This window comes from Marmota marmota, unplaced genomic scaffold (assembly GCF_001458135.2).
Source record: "Marmota marmota marmota unplaced genomic scaffold, marMar, whole genome shotgun sequence".
Classification (NCBI taxonomy): Eukaryota; Metazoa; Chordata; class Mammalia; order Rodentia; family Sciuridae; genus Marmota; species Marmota marmota.
Window position 1 is genome coordinate 45,837 of NW_025999869.1, and position 24,419 is coordinate 70,255.

The 24,419-nt window shown below is 40.7% G+C and overlaps 1 protein-coding gene and 1 long non-coding RNA gene across 3 annotated transcripts in view; one reads left to right on the plus strand and one right to left on the minus strand.

Annotated features, from left to right (window-relative positions):
* LOC107148010 (butyrophilin subfamily 1 member A1-like) overlaps positions 1–24,419 on the plus strand; it is a 59,029-nt gene that overhangs the window by 17,638 nt on the left and 16,972 nt on the right. The window lies entirely within an intron of this gene.
* LOC125620314 lies at positions 107–10,069 on the minus strand. Its single transcript, XR_007351925.1, has 4 exons — positions 8,013–10,069; positions 4,263–4,951; positions 2,163–2,279; positions 107–763 (listed from the first exon to the last, which is right to left on the minus strand). It is a non-coding gene; the product is annotated as an uncharacterized LOC125620314 (long non-coding RNA).

Below are 24,419 nucleotides of genomic sequence, written 5' to 3' on the forward strand. Positions count from 1 at the left end.
CCTCTCTGTGTCACACACACTAGAACACCCAGCTTTGGTCTCAGGTTCTCTGTTGTCAAATGGAGACCAAATCCTGGGATGGACTGTCTGTGGTTAAGAACAAGAGAAAGGTAAGTGGCATTTATTTTTGACCTATGCAGTAGTTTGACATATACACAATTGATCTTTGTGATTGTTGCAACAAAACCAAAATCTATTAGCAATTCCTTTAATCACCTAAAAATAATGTTTGGGGGCAATTAAACCAATATCGTGGTAATTTTAAAGGTCCGTATTGAGCATTCACAGAAGGTAGACAGTCCTGGCAGGGATGGGGGAAGGCGTGGTGTGGGGCTTCAGCCCTTCCACCTCCCTCGCGCCCCCCAGTGATGACAAGTGGCTCCTCCCACAGCAGGAGGAGTGAGCCCATGGGTCCTGCTGAGGAGGGGCCAGCCAGGCCAAGTTGCTGAAGAGCAGGGACTGGGAGTGAGAGGCGGTGGTGAGGAAGGAGAGCGCTGGCAGCACTGCTGTCCAGAGTGAGCCAGCGGGTGGCCTGGTCAGAGGAGAGGGACATCAGCCCTGGGACTCTCTTTCCCAAGCCCAGGAAGAGCCAAGCCCAGGCGGCCAGCACGCAGATCTCTTTCCAGGATAGAATGTTATCTGAACGCTGGCCAAGAATTGAGAGGCCGAACGGATCTGTGCTCAGGTGGTGCTGCGCATGTCACATTTTCTTGAGGGCAGAGAATGCATTATACGGTTAGGTGGGAGGTTTTCTGGAAGAAAACTAAGAAGGAATCCACTCAGAGATGCTCCAATAAGCAAACAGCCTAAAAGTCAGCCGATTATTTGGTATTCAGTATTTGGTATTAAAATTCACAAATCAGATTTATTCCTGAGCCATTATACAAATCTAATAGTGCCTAATCTATTGAATAAAAACTGTTTCATTGAAGGAAATAAAATCTGTGTGATTTATGTGGTTCCTTTTAATTTATTCATCCATTCATTAATGTTGGTTCACATAGGAGATAAATAAGTGGTGTTTAGACTTTAATGTGTATTAATGGGATCTGAAATCAGACTGACCTGTTTAAAATTATTTCAGTTCTTAAGATTTCCAAGATCTTGCAGTTGTTTAATCTCACTCAGCCGCATTTTTCATTTGCAATTTACCTATGATAATGCTATTGAGGTGATATCATTCACACTCAAGATTAAAATTTTGCATATTTAAATACCTGAACACATATTACAGATAATGTTATTCTTACTACTACCAGAATCATAGCTATTAATTTCCAGAAAAAGCATGATTCTATCTGCTTTACCAAATTCTGAGATCCCATGAAATCAAAATGAATCTATGGCATCTATTTAATCCTCACTCAATTATTTCTGTGAAATAATAAATTAGCTTAAAAATTAGTTTAAATAATCATGTAGGCAACAATGTATCCTGGGCCTGAATATTCTCCTCTCACATGCTCACTGCTCTTTCACTGACAGAGCTGGTCTACGGCCCAATATATTCATAAAGTATTTCACTACATTGAGCCTCCCATGACCAGGAATTGTTGACCTGTGCATGGTGATAATGAGTTAAGGGTCATCAGTTAGGTGAATTTGGCATTTTCACCCATGTCAGCTAATTTTTTTTCCACTTGTTTGTTTTTCAGCTGCACTCCTGGAGAAATGTGGTAAGTTTTAGTTAGCCATTGCATACTAAAACCCACCATTCTGTTTTAGGAAGATAAATCTCTTGATGTGCTCATGAATATGATGATTTCACCATTATCCAGGAAATGGTTGCGGAAAGGCTGAATTCATGAACCTGGGAGAAGTAGGAATCTAGTCCTTAAATTATGTTGGGTTCTAGAGAGAGAGAGTTTCTTCTTTGTCCACTCCAGTGTCCATTGCCCCAAGTCTCTGTAACACTGTTTTGCTCTCCCAAGTCCACACTCCATCCAAATGCAGCCTACCACTGCACACACACACAGCCAAGTGCCCTGCCATTGCTCATCCTAGAGCCACAGAATGGTCATTGTCTCTGGAGGGACTGGGCCTGCTCCACTGCACACAGTGCCACTGCCAAGACTCACAGCCCCACTAGAGGAGACAAGCCATAGGGTCCCAAATGGAAGGGGCTCTGCCTGTTCCTAGGGACTCCGAGCCTCAAAACTTACCAAAAATATCCTGCTTCAGCGTGAGACGGCTGTGTGGGTGCCATGCCCAGGGGTGAGGAGCCTGCTCCTGGGCTTGTGCCGTGGCCTGTCGACTCTCCCAAAGGGGGGCTCTCCATGCTGCCAACACATAGAGATTTGTGTGAAAGCAAAGAAGCAAGAACAGCATGGTGGGACTGTTTCAAAGCATCCCACGCTGCTGCCTCCCCTTAGGCACCAGACGAAATGCCACCAGGTTTGCCAGGAGGTGTTGTTCACAATGGTATTTGCAAAGTTGTCCCTGCTTCATCTGACTTTGGAGGGAACTCAGAGGCAGATTCTCTGCCTAGCAAAATCTTCTTCCATAAGGTAAGCTACTAAGTACAGCAGTGCTTCAAATGAGCCTGTGCAAAGAAACCCCTCATTGGATTTAGGATGACTTCAGACACATCCTGTTCTTTAAGCCTTTATTTATTTGTTTGTTTATGTTTCCAATAATTGTGACCAACTCATTCATACAGGGTAAATCAAACTTGGTTTTAATTTAAAATAAAATCAATTGCATTTTTTGGTTTGGGTACCAAGGACTGAACCCAGGGATGCCTAACCACTGAGCCACATCCCCAGTCTTTTCTTTATGGTTTATTTTAAGACAGGCTCTCACCAAAGTTTCTTGGGGCCTCCCTAAGTTTCTGAGCCTAGCTTTGAACTTGCTATCCTCTTGCCTCTCCCTCCAAAACCACTGGGATAACAGGTGTGCACCACTGTGCCAGGCTCAAATGCATTTTTAAAAGAATGCAAACAAACTGCCCTTGTATAAGGAAAAGAAAAGCATCATGCATGGAAGAAGAAAAGCTCATAACTATAGTTTATGTTACTTAAATTGGTCATATTGTATTAATCTATTTTATGCTCCTATAATAGAATACCAGAGACTGGTATTTCATATGTACCTTGATTTATTTAAAGCACAGATTTACTTCTTACAATGGCCCAAGGTCATGGCACCAGCATCCTGTGAGAGCCAACTTGCTGCATCATTTCATGGTGGAAGGTGGAAAGGCAGAAGATTTCATATGCAGCATAGAGAGGGGAAGGTGCCTCGCCCACTCCTTTATCAGGAACTCCCAAGAGAACCAGCCCACACCATGATCATGGCACTAACTCCTTCATGAGGACGGTTCTCCCATTACAGAATTGCCTAGTAATAGTTCTGTCTTCCAACACAGCTGCATAGCAGATTATTTCTTCCACATGCACTTCCAGGGACATTCAGACCACAGCTTTCCATGGTGAAAATTTCTGGTCCCCCACATCTATGTCATTCTCCCATGCAAAATACATTTATTCCATCTCAATATCCTCAAAGTCCTAATTTTTTCTATCACCAAAGGAAAAGTCTAAGGACCAGAGTCTCATCTGAATCAGACACAGGGAAGAAGACTCCAGGTGTGAGTCACATGGGGACAATTCTTCTCCAGCCCAGAGCCTGTGAAATCAGCAAGGTTCATGATTCCAAATATAAGGAAAGACATGGGACAGGTATACTTTTTTCCAGTTATTATATAAGAGGGAAAAAGGAACAAAGGAGTAACAGATACCAAGCCTAAAACTTCACTGATAAAATAATATCTAGCTGGGCACAGTGGTGCACACCTGTAATCCTAGCAGCTCAGGAGGCTGAGAAAGGAGGGTTGTGAGTTCAAAGTCAGCCTCAGCAACTTAGCAAGGCATTACGCAACTCAGTGAGACCGTGACTAGAAATAAAATAGAAAATAGGGCTGGTAACGTGGCTCTGTGTTTGATTGCCCCTGACTTCAATTTCTGGTACCAAATAATAATAATAATAATAATAATAATAATAATAACAACAACAACAACAACAACATTAAGATTTAAAGCTGGAAGATAACATAATTTCTACTGCAGATTGATGGAGCACATTGATGGGCTTCCTCATGCCATTATCTTCATGTGTCTATTATTGTGCTTTGATTTTCTCTGTCCTACCTCTACCCTGGCTTCTCCTTCCTTCTATTCCCCCTCCAGAATACTTCCTCTTCTACTTTCAGTTCATCTTTTTACATACAAGGCATTAAGGTCTTTTTTTCTCCACATACTCACCACAATGTTTTGCTCTGTCTCGATCACAGCCATTCTAACTGGGGTGAGATGGTTTCTCGTGGTGGTATTGACCTGCAGTTACTCCTTGTGGCTAATGATATTGAATGGTTTTTTATTTTGTTTTTTTTTGTTTTAAAAAACTTTAAAAGGAACTTTGATCATCTACTCTGGAAAGATGCGGGGACCCATGTCCTTAGCCCTGTCTTCAGGGCTGACAAGGACTTTGAGGATTTACAGAAAGGGGACTGAGGTCCAGTGTGAGGAGCTTACACAGCTGGAGGCTTTGCACAGCTGCCAATGCAGGAGGTCTTGGTCAGGTGTGCCCTGCCCATCCTTATCTCAGGCTGGTCCCACAGGGCCTTGTCCAATAAGGAAGTTGCTGTTGCCTGAGCTGGGGAAGGTGAGGTGGACTCTACTCTTCACATGAGGTCCATCCATCATCCCTTTTTCCTGGAATCCAGGGTGACTTTGGAGCAAAGAAGGTTGGTGTAAAATGCAAGCAGAGAGGCCGAGTCTTTAGTCCCCCTTTTAGCCCCCCACAGACATTTACAGGACAAAGTGAAGAATCTTAAGTCCTTGTCACCATCTTTCCTGTCCTATGCCCATTCTCAGTCCTGAGGGACTGGAGTGTTGGCCAGTCTGGTCAGCAGGTTCCTTGTCCCAGTGCTAAACTTGTCTTTAAACAATAGCTGGAACATAAAAGCAAAAAGGATCAGAAGTTAAGCCTGAAAGTAGAAGCACCATGATAAATTATAAAGCGGAATATAAGTGAGCCGAAGTCTGAAGTTACCAGTTAAATAAGTCACACAGGGCTTCTCTCTCCTTTTAGATGGGTCCACAAATATGGGCTACTAAAAATGTATAGTTGGGATCATATTTTCTTGTCTTTGTCTAAATACAGGGCCCCTGTCCAAGCTATTTGCTCCACCTTCTCTGTGCAGGAGTCTGGTGGAAGGGCTTTGGTGCCAGGCAACCATCCGTGAGAACCCCTTCTCGGTGACTTGGGGGCTTTACTTAACTTCTGCTAGAGCTTCCACAATTGCACATAGCATCACATTAAAAGGCTTCTGTCTTCCTCTCAAGTCTCCCTGCATCCCTGTTGTCCCACTTCTCATTCCTCCTCTTGTTATTACATTGTTGAACTTCCCTGCTGAGTGTTCAAGACCAAGTAGGTGACGCCTGTGCTGACCCCTCTCCTTCTACTGCTCAGTAAGCTGAGACTTTTCAGGCCTACTCTTAGAAACTTTTGAGAAGCCTCTTGGCCCCTTCAGTCTCTTCCTCTACTAGTTGTGTCATCTGCCAGAATGGGTCAAAGTCTTGCTGACCATATGGGGCTTGCCTTGAACTGTTAGGGACATTTCCCTCCCCAAAGACACTCCTCTGCAAAATGTTTGCAGATGGCTTCCTGGCCTCCAGGGTCCTCTTGGTCCCCCTGACTGATAGGGTAGGTGACTCACTCAAGTGGCGAGGCCCTTAGAGAGGGTCCTGGCTGACCTTGTAAAGCAAGACCAAAAATATTTGTTATTTTTCTTAGCCTTTATAATCTCACAGATGAGAAATATAAATAATCTTTACTTGTATGTCTTCTTTGATCAAAATAAGAAAAAAATTAAATCCATAATAGAAAAGACTAGGCCACTAGTCATTATTTACAAAAATAAATAATATTCAGGCATTAAACTATGCTTGTTACTTTCATGGAAAATATGAAATAAAGTTTAAAATGAATAGAAAAGATGATGAAGTAGCATTATTGGATGGTCTTTTTTGCTGTTATGAATTAAAATATAATATATAAGTAAAAAGATATTTTAACATTTTGTATCTAACTATTGAAAATGTAATAGAATTGATTCTCTCTCTCTCTCTCTCTCTCTCTCTCTCTCTCTCTCTCTCTCTTCCCTCCCTCTCCCTCTCCCTCTCTCCCTTTTTCTCTCTAATAATATGAATACATACTAAATAAAAATAATTGTCATGAAGAGCAATGAACCAGTGCATGGCAGTTTCTGACACTAGATCTAAGGAGCAGATTCAGTGACCTCCAGGGAGGACAAGCTCTGGCTCTCTATGTGCCTCGCATGTGTTCTGGGCAGCCAGCCCATGCAGTCCTGAGCCCAGAGATGCCCTGTGTGGTCTGAGGCAGCCAGTTCCTTCTATCCCTGAGCCCAGAGATATGTTCCACATATCCAGTAATGCCACACAAGTCATATAAAATTAAAGCTAAGGATCAAATGTCTCAGAATTTTGTAAATTAATATCTTTCTACCTGTTTTATTTGTTTTAGATAAAATTAACAAAGAGCTTGGTAAGTCCTGTGTCTCTATCATAAGGTAAATTATAAATGTGTCCTGTGACCACTTAGAACACTTACCTCTTCCTATTTACTATTGCAGAAGAAAGAAAATTCCTTGGAGAACAGGGTAAGTGAAGCCAGGATTCCCAATTGATGTGCCATGTGCCATTACCTACAACAGCCCTGTCCTTCCCTGTCACCCAGTTAACCCTGAACATCTTCATCAATTGCAGGTCTGAATAAAATCCGAAAATTTGCAGGTAAGTGCAAAGTGATTACTCTGTGGGGAAGACTGACTTTGTGCTTGCAATGTCATCTGCAGTTCCAGCAGTCCCCCTGTGAAAAAAGAGAAGTGTTTTCCCTCCCCATCTCTAGCACACATTTGAACTGTCAACATAATCTGATTCTGGGCTTACGTTCTTTCCAATAAGCACCAATTTGCTGACTAGGAAAGGTTTCATTTTAGAAAAGACCACAGTGCAGTAGCTGTGCAAACAGGGGTAACATGGTGTCACCTGATCTGAAATAACTTTCTAGGTAAGTGAGAAATCAGTCCTCTCTCTGTCCTGACCTCAGCAATTCCACAGCCACAAGACTGTCTAGATCAAGCAAACTGGTGAGACGGGCTGGTTTCCTTTTCTCTCTTCTCCTAAAGTCTCAGAGCTCTCATGCCTCTCAGGTTCCCCTGATCAACCTGCACAAACACCACCATTTCTCCTTGTAAAAAAGAGAAGGTGGAGAGGGCCGCCTCTGTGGATCCAGTCCCTGCCACCCCCACCGTGGGTACCCTCTCATCTGTTCGACTGTCAGCCCTCCACAAGGAGCTGCCTCTGAACATGCCTTCTCAACTCTCTCCCTTGCCCTCCACTTTGTCCAGAGGCCCCGTTCCTGAAGACAGGCTCTGGTGGGGCCTCCCTCCCTCGGAGTGCTGCCTTTCTGGCTGGGTCCTCTGCCTGTTCACATGCTGCTGTCCACCGCCCACCTCCCGCTGCTTGGGCCCTCAGGCACGCTCTGTCTCTCTGCTCTGCATGTAAGGGCCTCCACAGCCACCTCTATCCCTTTGAATCCACCCAGGTGGGTGGGGTAGACCTTGCTTAAATATTGAAGAAATATCCTAAGATCTGTACTGTCGTTACCTATGTTAAGGCCCTAACCATGGACGTCCCAACCTATCACCAGTTCCTTTGGAACCTGTGATGAAACACCTCACGTCTGTTGTAGAGATGAAATAGTTCAGGGATAGTTCACACTGAGTCAGAACCGTTTTGTGTTTGGTTGTGGAATGGCCTCATGGGAAATAGCATACGGATCCTGTCCTTACTTATGGAAAGAACCTCAAGTGTGACCTGTTTTTGCCTTGTCTTACAATCTGGATGGTTCTAGTGGAAATCCTACCATTAATTCTCCTTCCTTCTGCAGAAGACATAATACTGGATAAAGACACTGCTCACCCTTACCTTGCCGTGTCACCTGATGGAAAGTGTGTGAAATCCGTGACCAAAAAGCAGGACGTGCCGGACAAACCTGAGCGATTTGATACAATGCCAGCGGTGCTGGGTCGGAACCGTTTCTCCAGTGGCAGCCACTACTGGGAAGTGGAAGTAGCAGGGAACAGCAAGTGGACCGTCGGGATCTGTGTGGAGTCAGTGAACCGCAAAGGACAGTACATCTCTGCTAAGACCCAGAGCGGGTTCTGGACCCTGTGCCTGAAAGATGGCACGTACAAGGCCCTCTCCGTCTCCCACCACGTTCTCCAGGTCACAGGGCCCCTCCTGAGGGTGGGCATTTTTCTGCAGTATAAGGAAGGGTTGATCTCGTTCTACAATGTGACTGAATGTACCATTCTCCACACTTTCAAAAGTGAGTTCACTGAGCCCCTGAGGCCGTACTCCTACCCCGAGCCTGCTGGTGAGAAAAGTACAAATGGCCTTACCATTGTCAAGGTGCCAGCCACAGACCCCACTGTCCCTCTCTAGAGCGTAGTGGTTATGTCCTCATGGGTCATAATGACAGTCTGGGTTGCCATTCCCAGAGCAGAGAGCTGCAAGCCACAAGAAGCCAGGCTCCCTGCAGACATTTGGGAAGACTCAGGATGCCTTCAGGTGCTCCGGCAGCTGTCCCTCTCCCCCTCAATGAATGTGCTTCCTTCCATCCCCTTCCCTGCAGAAAGACAAAGCTCTGCCATCCTTCTTAGACTCTGAAAGTGCTTCAAGACTGTCCTTGGTAGGTCACTGTCACATTGCCTAATGTGCTTTACCAGCTGACGGACTGTTTCTGTATGAGCAGGAAGTGGTGAGGTTTCCCAGGCAAGAGACCGACTGTCGTTCACTGTAACAATCGTCACTTTTCTTGAGCAAATACAGCACTGAACGCCACAGAATGGAGTAGAATTGAATTGCCCAGAAGGACACATGCTCTCCAGGCATTTCTGTGCAGCTCTGTGTGTAATCCCAGGGCCTTTAGGTCACATGATCATGCACTCAGATGCAGGCCATGATGTCTGCCTCCAGCCGAAACCCTTCAGCATCTGCTGTGTTTGTTACCTGTCAGAAAAGACACAAAGCCTTGCTCACAGAAGAACTAGAAATAACAGAAAATGAGTTTAGAACAACTCAAACTTGCACACTTTGTTGACTGAAGAATCCATTTGAAGAAACATTTGGTTATTTCTCATAATGTTAAATGTGTTAAATTATTACTATAATCAGTAATTTCACTGCTGGGTGTTATTCTAGAGCAATAGACACTATGAACCAAAGATCTTCAAGAATGTTCTTAGCAGCTATATTACAAACAACTGAAAACTAGAAATTAATGTCCTACATGAGAATCTGTAAGTAAACTTAAATCCATTCATAGCCCAAAATAGTGTTTGGAACTGAAAAAAAATGAGAGACTAAAATATGCAATATGTAGATGATTCCCAGATATATTTTGCTAATCAAAAAATGGCAGACAGAAAAAAAAGTGCACATCTCTATCTGTATAAAGTTCTTCAGCAGGTAAAATAAATATCTTGTAAAAAAATAAGTAGATGGTTTTGGAGGTGACTGAGTGGGAAGGGGCAGAACTTGAGTTTCTTCGTTTCACTGTGTTTTCACTGTTTTCAGTGTGGTCAGAAGTGATCCTTGCTCCTGTTATTGGTACCCTTGCATAGATCTTCCTCAGTGAGTAACAGCCATGCTCCCAGAATCCAGTGCAGTCAGTGTTAAGTAAGCATCCCAAGTCACATCCTGCAGTGGACAGCAGGTGTCCTCTTGGCCTGCTGGATAACTCACTGTGAAACATGATAGCGCCAGGCCGTGAGGGCATTCAAGCAGTTCTGTGGAGAGGCCCGTGGAGGGAATTTTAGGCCTCCTGCTCATATCCATGTGGATGAACCAATTTGAAGTGGACAGTCTGGCCCCTGTAAAACCAGCAGCAACTAGAACTTCACAAGAGATTAAGAGCCACAGCTACTCAACCATCCTCAAATTCCTGAAATACAGAAATGACAAAAATCTTGTATGAGAAACTATCTCTGTTAATGGACTAAACTTTAGGATGATTTATAATTCTGCAATCTATACAACTATTAATTGAAGAAAAATGAATTTTAAATTATAATAAAGAATCCTTTTAGCAGGTTTGCTTTGCAGTGTCATGGCTTAGCCCATTTACACACACACACACACACACATACACACACATATAAACATATATACATATATATTTAAGGCTTACTTTAATGCCTTTACTTTAAATAAAAATGAATAAATAAGAATGAAGCAAAATGGCAACTGAAACTCCAAGCCGAACAGATATCCATTATTTTGGTCAGTTTTTCATCACTGTAAGCAAAAGACCTGAGAACAATGTAAAGGAGAAAAAGTTTATGTGGCTCTCATGGGTTTCAGAGGTTCGGTCCATGTTCAGAGGACTCCGTAGGTCTGGGCCTGTGGAGAGGTAAGCATCATGGCAAATGGGCACAGCAGAGGAAATCAGCTCAGGACATGACAGCCTGGAAGCAGGCGCACGTGCGCGTGTGCACACTCACACACACACACACACACACACACACATACAGCGCTTCCCACCAGGGCTGAAGTATAGATCCACTGCTTAGGTGAGGCTCTCTAACCTAATCATTCCAACTCTGAACGTTCTTGCATTGTATCACACATGAGTTTTGGGAGAACACCACATATTCAACCCATAACATTCATGCACCAAACTATCTTCAAAAGAGCTAAAAAGAAAACAAGTGAGAGAAGGTGGTGCTCTTTTTTAGTATAACAGAAATACTTCTTGAAGTGGGCAGGAAGGAACGAGTTGCCCAAGTCACCCGCCCTAACTCCTAGAAGCCCAGCATGGGGAGAGTTGCCTCCCCTTTCAGGGAGGAAGAGAGAATAAAGTTTGGGGCTTAGACATGAAACCCAGGCCCAGGCCCACTACAGTAACACCCTGTATAGGCAAGGCTCCACCCCTTCTGACAGGCCATTCCCATGGACTTAGCCTGGAACTTCACTAGGCCAGGCAGCTGAAGGCCTGCACTCCTCCACCAACCTCAGAGGCTGACCTGGGAGCAAGACTCCACTCAGTGATCAGCTAGGCATGAAAGACAGCAAAAGCTTTGTCTAAGATTCTAGTGCCAGCCCTGTCTCAGTGAGACAAAGCACAGAAGGCCCTGTAAACAGGCCACAGTGCAGATGGAGCCTCTAGACCCATTTAAGACCAAGATCTACTGTTATCGTTTAGCTATGAGCTGTCTCCAGAAAGGTCATGTGTCAGAAGATGCAAGAAAGTTTGGAGGAGAGATGATAGGGTTATGAGGGTCTTAACCTAATCAGTGCATTAATCCTCTTGAATGGATTAACTGGGTGGTGACTATAGGCAGGAAGGTGTGGCTGGAGGAGGAAGGTCACTGCCTTTGGGGTTTATATTTTGTCCCTGGTGAGCCAAGCTTAGTCTCTCTGCTTCCTGAAACCCATGTTCTGGCTTGCTTTCCTGTGACACTCTTCTGCCCTGATGTTCTGCTCATCTTGCATACAGAGCAATGGAGCTGGCTGTCTATGGACTGAGACCTCTGAAACTGTAAGGGTCAAACTTTCCTCCTCTAAAAAGTTCTTATCAGGTCTTTTGGTCACAGCAGCCAAAGAGCACATGCCACTTGAGCACTACTGGCACAGACTTGTTAGGGTCTGTAAACAAGTCAGGATGGCGCCTGGCATATTGCCAGAGGGAGTAGTTTGTGAAGTAACGCCTGCGAGCCATTGAGTGTGGAGATTCCTTATTGGTTGACTGCTGTATCTAGTTTATGTTAATTAAGATAAGCTGTGTGGAATGTATAAATACCTCTGTGGTCCTACAATTAACGGCTCCCATTCCTGCTGTATCAATCTACACAAGTTGCTCGTCACCCCCCCCCACCCCCGGTTATTTTGCCGCAGTCGGACTGCGGCACAGACTCACAGTTCAGTGTGCATTGCTCCCAGCCTCAGAGGGGGCCCAGGTCATACCACCTCCTCCTAAGTCTGTGCAGGCCTCTGTGGCTGGGAGACTTGGCATATCCCAGTTAAGCACCAGTTTTGATGGCCGAGGCCAACCTTGGGCAATGCAGATCTCAACAGATAACTGCTCAGACATAGGACTCTAGAGTCACTCTGGCACAAGGTGGGAACTGTGGGATGGACTCGTGTGTGAGCCTGCACCACATCAGCTTCAGTGTGGGCTTCACCACACTCCTGAGACTTCACAAGTCATTGCCAATCTGAGAGGCAGGTGTGACCTAGCTCAGCATCCGCTGGGTAGCCAAGTGACTGCCTTCACCAACATTATCCTGACCTCAGGCAGCAGGGTGGGAGAAGACCCATCTTCTGGGTAACAGGAAAGTGTGGTAAGTGCAAGACTTTGCCCTGGAACTCAGTGTTGCCCAGGTGAAAACTAATACTGGGCAGGTCCTAAGTGCCTCCACACCCAGGCTTGCCTATCAATGGAGACTGTGGAACAGCCCCAGTTTCAGGAAAGACAGGCAACTCCAGTCTATAGACATGGTTTCAGCCAACAGCACCTGTGCTGTGTTGCTATGGTCTTGGGTCACAAGTCTGCCTCAGCAAGAGGTAGCCAATAGCAGTGTGAGGTTTCTTTTTTTTCCTACCCCAGTGTTGTGCTGCTTTTGGTGGGCTGTGTGCAAAGAATGTAACATAGATTGACGGATTGACAGAATTGTTGGCCACAGGCTGGTATCTGTGGACGAAGCATCCGAGTCTCTCCTGGCCCCAGGGAAAGACTTGTGGATACAGACTACTCTTTCTAGGTACTTCCCTATTTCTTTTGAACAATCCACCACCAGTGTGCATTTGGGAAAACCCAGGGCTTGGATTTATCTCTACTATTGAAATAGTGGCAACAGACCAACAACAGACCACCATAAAATCTGGACCTGAGTGCCAAACAGGGCTGAAACAATGGAAGTGACTACAGTCTCAGAGAAAATAGATAGCCTGGTCAGAATTTTTATAAACAAGGCAAAATCAAAGCCAAATTAGGAGACTGAAATAAATGCCAAAATTCTTTAACACACAAACAATAAGCAAGGAATAAACATACTACTGGAGACAATCACCAAACCACAAAGGTCAGACCGTAAGAGAGACAGAGTGAGTCAGCTTTGTATTGCTGTGATCAAAACAGCTAACAAGAAGAAGATAGAGGAGGAAAAGCTTGTTTTAGCTCACAGTTCCAGAGGTTTAGTCTACAGTCAGCCATGTCCATTGCTCTGGGTCCAAAGTAAGTCAGCCCAAGTGAGCCTTTAGGTTACAGCTCTCATAATCAAATCATTTCCCCCCTGAATATTCCTCATTAGCATAAATTTTGAGGGACACCTCACATCCATACTGTAGCAGGGAGGAAGACCAAAAGTAACTATAATAAAATAAAGCTCAGGTTGCACAATGGTTGTAGCAAGACCTTACCTACCAACAATCACCTCAAAGGTAGATGAATTAAATTCTCCAATTAAAATGCACTCACTAGATTTGCATGAGCTATTTGAACATTGCTTCATGTCTATGGCTTTGCCCACTGCTAGGCTAATGGAAGAACTTTGAGCTTAGCTATGTATGCTAAGGTGCTCGGAAGGTCAGCTATGATAACTGTACCTCAACTTACAGTGGGGTTTCATCCCACAGCTACATTGTAAGTTGAGGAACATCCGTATTTAAAAGCCTGGCATTCAGAACACAGTGAAAATTGAAAGAATGCTGCAATTGGAAAAATCATATTAAAAATGAATAAAGAACTCCTACAACTCAGTATTAAAGCACTAAAAGACATCAAAAATATGAAAATTATTTGAATAAACATTTGTCATGAACCAGCATATAAATGGACGACAACTGCATAAGCTGCACTCAACAACACTAATCAGGAAACTGCCAGTCGAAGCTCATGTGATGTCACCACGTGCCTGTTAGGATGTTGTTGTTCATTGCTATAACCTGAGGCTGTGCAATGCAGGATGAAGAAGTTTATTTAGCTCATAGTTTTAGAGGCTGCAAGTCCAAGATCAGTTCTTCCCACAGGATTGTCCTCTGCTAAGGGCCTCATGGTGGATGGCATTATGGCAGGAACCCAGAAGAAATCACATGAGAGAGAGAAAGGCAGAGAGTGGGAGGGTCCTATCCTTCTCTGTTCATAACAATGCAATCTCACACACACAAAAATAAAAACTCATTCTAGGAGACCATCATCCCTTCCAGGACCAGTGCCTAAGTGACCCAATTGCCTTTCATCAGGCTCCATCTCCTAAAGGTTCCACCACCTCCAACATCAACACCTGAGGACCTCAGTCCAAACAGGTGGGCTGTTGGATGCATGATCAAAGCATATTCAAACCATAGCACTCAACCCTGGCCTGCAGAGCCTATCCTGCCTCACAATGAAAACTGCATTTATGTGAAGCCCAGTCTCAAAGTCTTGATTTTGTGGTGGGGAGTGGGCCCACAGGGCCTTGGGCAGCACCACACCCACAGCTTTGCTGTCTGAAATCCCAAGAAGATGCTCCCTGAGGCTTTGCACTGACACTTGGGACTTCCCAGGTCTGAGAGTGCATGCTGCTAGTGGCCTTACTCAAGCTCAGTCCTGGTGATGGCCCCATCCCCATTGATATAACAGGCATCACCGCACTGGGTGATCTCAAGGACACTTCCTCCTGCAGCCAACGTTAGCCTGGCATCCCAGGTTTCCCTTCAGAATCTTACTTAAAGCTGCCATGACTCTATCGTTGGTGCCTACACAACCAGCATCATGTAGATGCCACTTGAGTTCTACTGTCAGTATGACCAGGACCTGGGTGTACTTGTGCCCTGGAAGTAGCCATGGAGTGCTTTACCAGAAAGTAGGAAGCACAATTCTGAAAAGGGCCTGGGCAGCCAGCCCGTGGAGAGCACCAGGTGCCTTCTCTGAGACACACTCCCTTTCAGGCCTCTGCTCCTATGGAGAGGGCCAGCCCTGCCAACCTCTGCGCTGCCTTCCATGATGTTTCCTTATTGTCTTCTTGTTAGCACAGCATTCCCTTTCATCTGCACAAATCGCTTCAGCAAGTGATTGCTCGCTGACCTTTCCTTCATTTTATTCTCCTGGAAAGTTCTTTATTTTTTCTCTAGCCAGGCTATAAATGTTTTTTTTTTTTTTTTTTTTTTTTGCAGGGGAAATGTACCAGGGATTGAACTCAGGGGCACTCGACCACTGAGCCGCAAGGTGCAAGTGGCCTGAGCCAGAAATACCTGTAACCACGGGAGGTCAAACTCATGCATGCTCCTCAAGGTTAGAGGCAAGGTGGGGGTTCATCTCCTGGAGCAGTGCCAGGGAAGACCCCTCACAGGGATGCTGAGGACTGGACATCTGTGCTGTCCTTGCACTTCTGCACACAGCTCCTGACCACACTGACATTGGAGGTGATGGCCTCGCACTGCACAAATAAAAATGTGATGGCCATTTTTTATTATTATTTTATTATTTATTATTATTAAAATATATTGAAAAAGCAAATACATGGAGCTCTAAAAACAAAATTAAAACAAAAATAAAACTAAATGGCCAAGCATAAAAAAATGTTCAACATCTTCAGGAATCATAAAAATGCATATTAAAACTTCACTGAGAGTCCATCCTACTCCAGTTAAAAGGGCAAGCATCATGAACACACATAATCATAAATGCTGACAAGGATATGGGGGTAAATAAACTCATATACACTGTTGGTGATATTGTACTTTAGTACAGTCACTCTGGAAATCCATGTGGAAGTTCTTCTAATCACTAGGCATGGAAGCATCATCTGACCCAGCTATACTACTAGTCAGTATTTATCCCAAAAACTTAAATTCAACATGCTATAGCAATACATGCGTATCCATGTTTACAGCTGTGGAATTCACAATAGCCGAACTATGGCACTAGCGTAGATGTCCGTCAACAGATGAATGTGTGGTGCATATATACAAAGAGTCTTATTCAACTATAAAGAAGAATTAAGTTATGTCAATTTCAAGAAAATAGATAGGTGTTGCGTCTCACAACTAAACCAATCTGGGTCACTCCAAGTGAATTTGAGGAATAAATAAAGACACAGACTCAGAAAATACCTTTTCTTTGGGTTCACTGACCGCTCCTCAGCTGCAGCTCCCACAGGGGAGCAAGGCAGGCAAGAAAGAGAGTGAAGAGCATATGCTGAACCCTTTCATTGGGGAGAAGCCATTCAAATGAGGCAAGGAGTAGGATTACAAATAGGTAAGTGTAACTCAACCCTAGCAAGGTGTCGCCTACACCTGGAGCCTTGCCTTGTTTTCTTAGCAGGAGCAATGCCCAAGTTACTGCGACCTGGCACTGCCGTGCAGGACTGAAGACAGTAATTGGTCAGAACCCGGTGCATCAGGACTTAAAGGCATCTGCATCCAGGGCAGCTCCAAACTTATTCTCCCTTTCTTAATATATTTTTTTTTAAAAAAGGCAACTATAGAATTATATATTTTAGTCACTGGATTCTTGGTCCAAGGTTGTCATGATCTACTATTGAAACACAAAAAGAATTAGTAGAAAACATATCATTTCAATAACATAACTTTGGAAGATCTAGGTTATTATTATTATTATGTCAAATACTCATCAGAAGATTCTTAATCATTTCCCAATTTTATTGGGAAGCATTGTGTTTGACCATAGTAACATAGACATTTTTATTTGGCATGACATTCAAGCCTTTCCACAAACCATAGAGCAGAGGGCTCATTCACATTATTCATTACAATGGTTTGTAGAGGATTTTAACTTAGTTTCAATTCTTCCATCAGGACTTATCTGACTATGAGGGATCTTGGAGGTAATTTAAGTAAAATTATTTTTTAAAAATCACATATTGTTTTAAAACATAGCCACAAATGCTGTATTGTAGGAACAATGAATAATGTTTTAAGTATTCACTTCAAGGATCATGAAATCAAGAGCTTGCCTAGGTCTGGTTAATTGGCATGCACCTGTTTCAAAGCCTGAACGTTAACTTCTGCGTGCTAGCTGGCAATAGGATGAAGGAAAGTTGATGAAGGATCAATGTCCTTTCCACTACTGTAACTAGGGATGGAATGAGGCAAGTTGTACCTTTTATAGGCTACAGGATTTTTTAACCATCCTTTCTCTCAATTATCACATTAAGGAGTCTTTTAGGTCAGTAATGTAAAAATTCTGGAGGCAGAAGCACCAGACATTCTGTTGGATGCCATCTCACTGAGGGTTAAGGCTTCTGCAATTATCCTTGTCAATTCTAGGAGACCAGTCTGTAAATGCCTGGCCTATATAGGAAGTTTCTATTTCAATAGTCATTCTATTTTGACAATTGTCCAGATATATAGTCTTAATTTCTAAGGACCAGCATGATTGGCTGGCTTAGTTTTCTCATATGCTGTCTTTTTCTCAAAAGATACTCCCAGACAGCCTGTTTACACAGGATCAACATATAGGTGTAACTGACCATTACAGTCAGGACAATTAATCTGATTATATAGGTGGACTTTCCAGTCCACAGCACAAAGCATATTAAAGGTGGACCTGAGAAATGGGCCTATAGAAGTTTGATCCTAATTTTTACTTACCTGACAAGCTCATGAAGCTGCATGGATGTAAACTCCGCAGTTGGGAGATTTACTTTTCTGTGTCAGGGTTTTAACCTTTCCATAATAACCAGGTTAAACTCTATTTTTTGAAATTTCATTTAATATACTGAATCATGTTCAGCAGCAGTAAGACTCAATACTACAATTAAGAAAAATTTTTAAAAATATTTTGTAAGATTTATTGTGACCCTGTGGGGTCCTGTTTTTCCCTGTTTTAATATATTAGCATTGAATGAAATGCTGACATATATCATAATATCATTAGTATAAATTATTGACAATAGTACAAGTATTTAAATGATAAAGATTTATTATCTTCAGCTGGTCGTGAGACTTGACAAAAGTCAATTTAGGGGGTATGGTAAATAGAAATTTAGCATTTACTAAATGTATGACTTGATTTTGACTTTAACAGAATTATCAAAAATGAAGAATACAATAAGTTGTATACAAAAATTTATATTTTGAAATTAGCTCTAGATTAACTTAATCAATTATCTTAATTTGGAATAAAGGTAGAGACAGAGTTTTTAAATTAGGAGTGGTGGTGGTCTTTACTAGGGGCATGAGAAATTATGTAAACATCTATCCAAAATAGAAAGTCAAATGCTAAATAAGCCTAGAGAAGATATTTTGTTTTTACCATTACTAAAAAATGAAATAGAGAAAAGAAATGAATAGTCTTTTATCTATGAATCTAAAAAAAGCTGTCATTATCATTATCAAACTTAGTGTAGACTTAAGTATGGAGGGTTAGTATCTCAAATATTAATAGTTAAAAATAAGTCAATAGTGTGATTTAAGACAATGACCTAATTTAGAATTTGTATGAAACTGAACTAGCAATGACATCTTGAGGAATTATTGTCAAAACAATTGTGTATAAAGAAACATATGCATGAACATCTTTAATAACTCCACTTAATGTAGCAAAATTAGCTCCAGTAACCATGCATAATCCATGACTTTACTAATTTCAAAAATATTAATGTATGTAGGGTATCATCTCAGAGCACTAAAATTGAAAAAAGCTCTATTATGTTAAATTTATTACTAAAATTAGTCATTGGCTATGGAGCTGATTTATTTATGGCTGTCTAATATTTTAGGAGTAACTATTTTTAGGGCTATTTTCCACAGTGACAAACTGTTGACAGGGCTTGACTTAAGACTCCATTTTAATGTTTAGAGGCTCTCAAAAGGTGTTTTTAATTAGAAGAAGAGTAAAATTTTTAACTAAGAATCTTATTTTTCTTGTGGTAAGATTACAACTTTAATCTCTTTTTGTCTGTATGTTTGCCTTTATTTTTCTTCTTCACTTGGGCTCCATTTAACTATGGTGCAACACCTAAACTTGGCTAGAATTATGTAAATCCTTTGTAATATTGATGGCTAACTGGACAATAGACTCATCTTTTGAAAATAGGTGGCCCCTTATAAGTTTAGGTTCTGTATTGTCCCTTTAAGTATCTCTATGAAAATAGTAGGATTTTTCTAAAGGCTTACTAAAATTCTTTTTTAGGCATTTTGTTTATATGTTGGATATCTGTTTTGGAGGGTTGTCTGTACTTCAGTTAGACTATCAGATTTGTCCCTATTCTGTGTTACTGGGACATGGTTAAGATAAATCTCCCTTAAATCTAGTTTTAAAATTGCCTTCTATTTCAAAATTTAGCTAAGTAATAGCATAATATTTCTCTAGGTAAGATTAGACATTTGGCATAAATTTTGAAATAATACATGAATTTGGATTTCTTGAAAATCTCCCTGAATTTGTTTTGGTCTATATTAAGTTTGAAAAGTTCCCTTCGATCTTTCTTTCTAGTAGGCAATTTTTAAGGCCTTCTTTGATGATAGAGTTGAGGCTAGATAAGAAAATGAGATACCATTTGATTATTGTAATCTCCCAGTATATAGACTAGTTGATTCATTCTAACAATTCAAAAAGATCCCTCAATCTCTTTTTGAGAGAAGGTCTCAAAATATCTCCATATCTCAGAATATTATCCTTTAAATAGGTGTCTCTTAATTGTCTTTTTAAAAATATGATTAAGGTTACTTTCCATTGTAGGGAGTAGTATATGAGTCTTACCATATTATTTATGGATAATAGGTCCAGTCAGAGAACTTATATAATACCAATGAATTTCCATCAAAGTTTGCAACTTTTATTGTTCAAAACTAATGTGCAACATTAATTTGGAGAACACCCATCCTAATTAAATGTTCTTCAAAATCCCATAAACATCCAACAAATACAAGTAATATGCAAGAATCAAATTTAGTCTCCAAGGAGAAAAGTCAAAGTTAGAATTTAGTCAGCACTTTAAAACATTGATTGTTTAATTAAGGATGTGAATTTATTCACTAAAATTAATTCTTAAACATTAAGAATCACTAGGTAAATAAAAACCTTAGTTAAAGGAAATAAACTTAACATTTTAATAAGTCTTTATTATGTCAAAATATGGATAAAATCTTAGCTCACATCAACATAATAAGGTCAGGGAAATAGCCTAAAATATACTAGAATTGATTAGTTTATATTTACAGTCAGTCCAGTTATACATAAATCAGTTTCTCAATTATTTTAAATTTCTCTATTATCTGCCTAGATAATAGATAATGATGTAAGGATTTCCTTATGTAGAAAAATCTAGAATATAACAACCTTATATTTCCCAAAGAGGATTTCTTTCCTCTTTGTAGGACCTCCAATTTATGTTTCCTCTCTGTGGAAGTATCTTCTTCTTCGTTTAGAATTCTTTCTTTTGGTTATAATTTGGAAGAATTTCTATAAGTCTTAGAATCTAAACAAATTATTGTACCTTGATATGAAAAAAAAATCTCAATGAAAATATATTGAAATATGGATATTTCTGTAGACAAAATTATATTTGTTTATTATCTTATCAAAGTTTGTACAATAATTTGAGAATTAGAGATTACTTGATAGTGATATTATCTCTTGAAAGAAAAAATTTTTATAGTGAAATACATTTCTCAAATATCTGTAACTATAAAAAGCAGAGCATTCGATAAATGCATGTATAAGGAATATAAATTATGTGTTTTCTGTTGAAAGAAAATTATAAGAAGCAAATACATATATATTAATTTAATAAATAGACATATATGTTAAATATTCTATGAATTAAGGACTATAGATTATTCAAATAACTGAGAAAATATTCATTAAGAATAAAATCATAGCTTATAATTATGTAAACCTTATGAAGCCATGTGTTTTTTTTTTTAAATATTTGGATCCATTTTAGCTTGCTTTTAACTAGAGGTACACTCTTAACTCTATGTGACATCACAAAATTTCTGTGCACATATCTGTTCATATTCTGTATTTACATAGTTAGAGAACAAGAAGAATAAGGTCAAACCATCATGAGTGGTTTTGAGAAAAACTATCTCAGATTGCCCATCTTTTATTATCTCCTGAAGACCAAAGGTATTCTTATAATCCTTAAATAAAACACAAGCAAACATATGCATCACTCATAAATGTAACGTTATCTTTGCAATTTCTCTTAATAATACAGCTATAAAGAATTTCTAAAGGAACCCGTCAAAGGACAAAAATCAGATTATTTAACTTTGAGTACACATTAGGATTAGGGCAGCAATGTAGAAGTCTGTGAACCATATTTTGTCTGAAAAGGAAATCTTTTTTTAGTGCAAAGGTATTAAATAGGATTGGAGAATAGCATATTCAGTGAAATAATTCAGCCTCAGAGAGTCAAAGTGTGTGTTCTCTCTCCTGTGGAAGCTAGAGAGGAAAATGTAAAACAAAACAAAACAAAAGGGATCTCATAGAAATAGAAGGGATACCAGTAGACTAGAGGAAGGCAATTAGAGAGAGGGAAGAAGGGAGGGTAAAGGGTGGTACTGGGGAAAGAAATGAAGCAAATCATAATATGTGTATGTACAAACATGTCACAGTGAATCCCAACATTGTGTATTATTATAATGCACCAATAAAAAATGTCTCCACAAGCAAACCAATCAAAAACAGAAAACAAAAATCAAAGTCTGGAAAAAGATATTAGAGTCCATTTTCTTGGTGCTGGGAGGGGTTTTACCATATCATAATGACTTCTGTGTATCTCTTCTCTTTCCTTATTCGGTCCTTTAACATGTAAAAGAATGACTCAACTTGATCAAAGTCCACTTGCATGACACTTTACTTTCATTTCCAGTATTCAGTGATGTTGTAAGTTGGTTTTCTGTTTAGCAATTGTTTATGGAGAGGGATGTAGGTACTGCATCTCAGGACTGTGCTCTGTGACAGTCCCACAGGCACTGGGACCTTCCAGCTAGGATGCAGTTCTTCTGTGTGGGCAGCTGGACATGCTTGCTCTCCCTCCTTCTTCCCTGGCCAGGTGCAGGTGAGTGAGAAGGAGGAAGACTGCTTTCCTTTACACTGGAGACTTGTTGAGAGGACATCTTATTCCGTACTACAATTCCAGGCCTCAGTTATTTCTTGTTTTCGACAACTAAAGATCTTAGGGCTATTCTCAAGTTTCTGTCTTTAATTCTATTTTGGGAGGTACTTTTTCTTTTCTATTTTATCTTTGACTTATGTTCACACAACATGCAAAATATCTGGTTGACAGCCATCAATTTCTAGAAAATACTTGACCTCCAATTTCCAGAACAATAAAATAATATAATTTATAAAAAGATGATTATAACATATAAATAATAAAAAATTGATATTTTAGATTTTTTTCCAGTCTTTCACTTTCTGTGCATATTCATTTTTAAAGTGAGTTTCTTATAGCCAGCAAATGTTGGTCTTGTTTTTATAGCCATTCAGTCAGTCATTATCTTTTAGTTGGAGCATTTAGTCTACTTAAATTCAGGGTTAGTTTTTAAAAATAATGTGTTATGCCTGCACTTTTAAAATCTTCTTCTTCTTCCTCCTCCTCTTCTTCTTCTTCTTCTTCTTCTTCTTCTTCTTCTTCTTCTTCTTCTTCTTCTTCTTCTTCTTCTTCTTCTTCTTCTTCTTTCTTCTTTTGCAAATATTCTTTGTTTTTCCTTCTCATTCATCTCTGGGATTTGAGGTTTTACTATATTGGTAACTTTACTGTTTCAATGGGGTTTATTTTGTTGAGGTTGGATCTTTGTTCTAGTTCTCTTCTGTGTACCTAACTGTCTAGGGATTTTTATATTTCACATGCTTTCACTATGTTTATCATCTTTCTTTCATTTTCATTTGTAGGAGATTTTTAGGCATGGTTTGTTAGCTATGTGGTTTTCACATGGGCAAGAGAAAAAAGGGATCAGACCAAAGCAAGATCAAAATCCAGATGGCAAACCCTAAATCCTTTAGTTCCATGTTTGGCATCCAGGGCACCTGGGGGCAGTGTGTGGAGTCCAAAGGGCTTGGCAAGCTGTGTGACCTTGCCAGTTGTATCCCACATGATCACTGTATTGGGCTGACTCTTTTTATTGCCTGGTGCTTTTATTGACTAACATCCCAAATTCCTGGCATCTCCAACTTCCTGTGGTCAACATAACAACTTTGGTGTCCCTCCTTATTCTCACCAGTTAACACATTAACCCTTCAGGGAAGCTGAGACTGTCCCACCCAGCCTGGCTTATTGGTCTCCCTTTTAAATCTCAGTGGAAACCCCCATGATCCCATAGATTTTGCATTCTCCATTCCTCCAGAACCAGCACCCCATAAACGATGCCAAGAACTGCTGCCAGCTCAAGCATTAGTTGGACCCACTGGGACTATGGCTGCAGTGACTTCTGAATTCCTAGTTAGTTGAGCATGCTGACATGAATCCTGGGGAAAGTGGTTTCCTAGATGGTCCTTTTGGAACAGGGTATTCCTGCCTCTTTTCTCAAAGCAGTCTTTCAAGTGAGTTTGTCCTTTGACATCATTGAGTTTGTGTTGTGTGTTGTCTGTACAATTCTTGATACCCTGGAGACATCTTTCCAAGTGTCCCTATGAGAAGCACTTGTATTTTTTTTATAGACACTGATCTCTTCAGCAATCACATCCTCCTTGGCCACAAACTTAAACATGTTCCCTTTCTGCCCCAATTGAAAGTTTTTTAAATCTTTCTGCTCTGCCTTTGGCTCCCAGAATTGAACCTGGCTAAAAACTGCCAACAATACCCTGTCATTGCCTTAGTGCTGTGAGCTGTAAATTCTCTCTCCTGGATCAATGAATCCATCATATTTAAACTCAACCTCACACATAGTCTCTGAGCATGGGTAAAATTTAGACAGGTTATTTTCTGGAATGTAACAGATGTGACTGCTAATCCAATTCCCCACAGTGTGCTCATTCCCAGACCTGAATTGGTGTGAACATACTTTATATACAGAGATATGAAAAAATTGTTCTCTATGTGTGTAATAAGAATTTAAATGCATTCTGCAGTCATGTATTTAAAAAATAAAGTCAATTAAAAAATAAACATAGATATGTACATAAAAAAAGCCTAATGAATGAAGTCTTTATTGTCCATATGCCTATTGGCATTTCAATCTTCCGAGCTCCTATCAGAAGAGTCCTTCATTAAGTTCCACTTTCAACATTATAGGACTTCTATAGAAACTTTCAACCTTTTCCAAACTTCTTCCAACAACCAATTTCAAAGGATTTTGGACTATGTGTTGAGGTATAGTCACAGCAATAACTCCCTTCTCAGTACCTATTTTCTGAGTTCATTTTTTAATTTATTT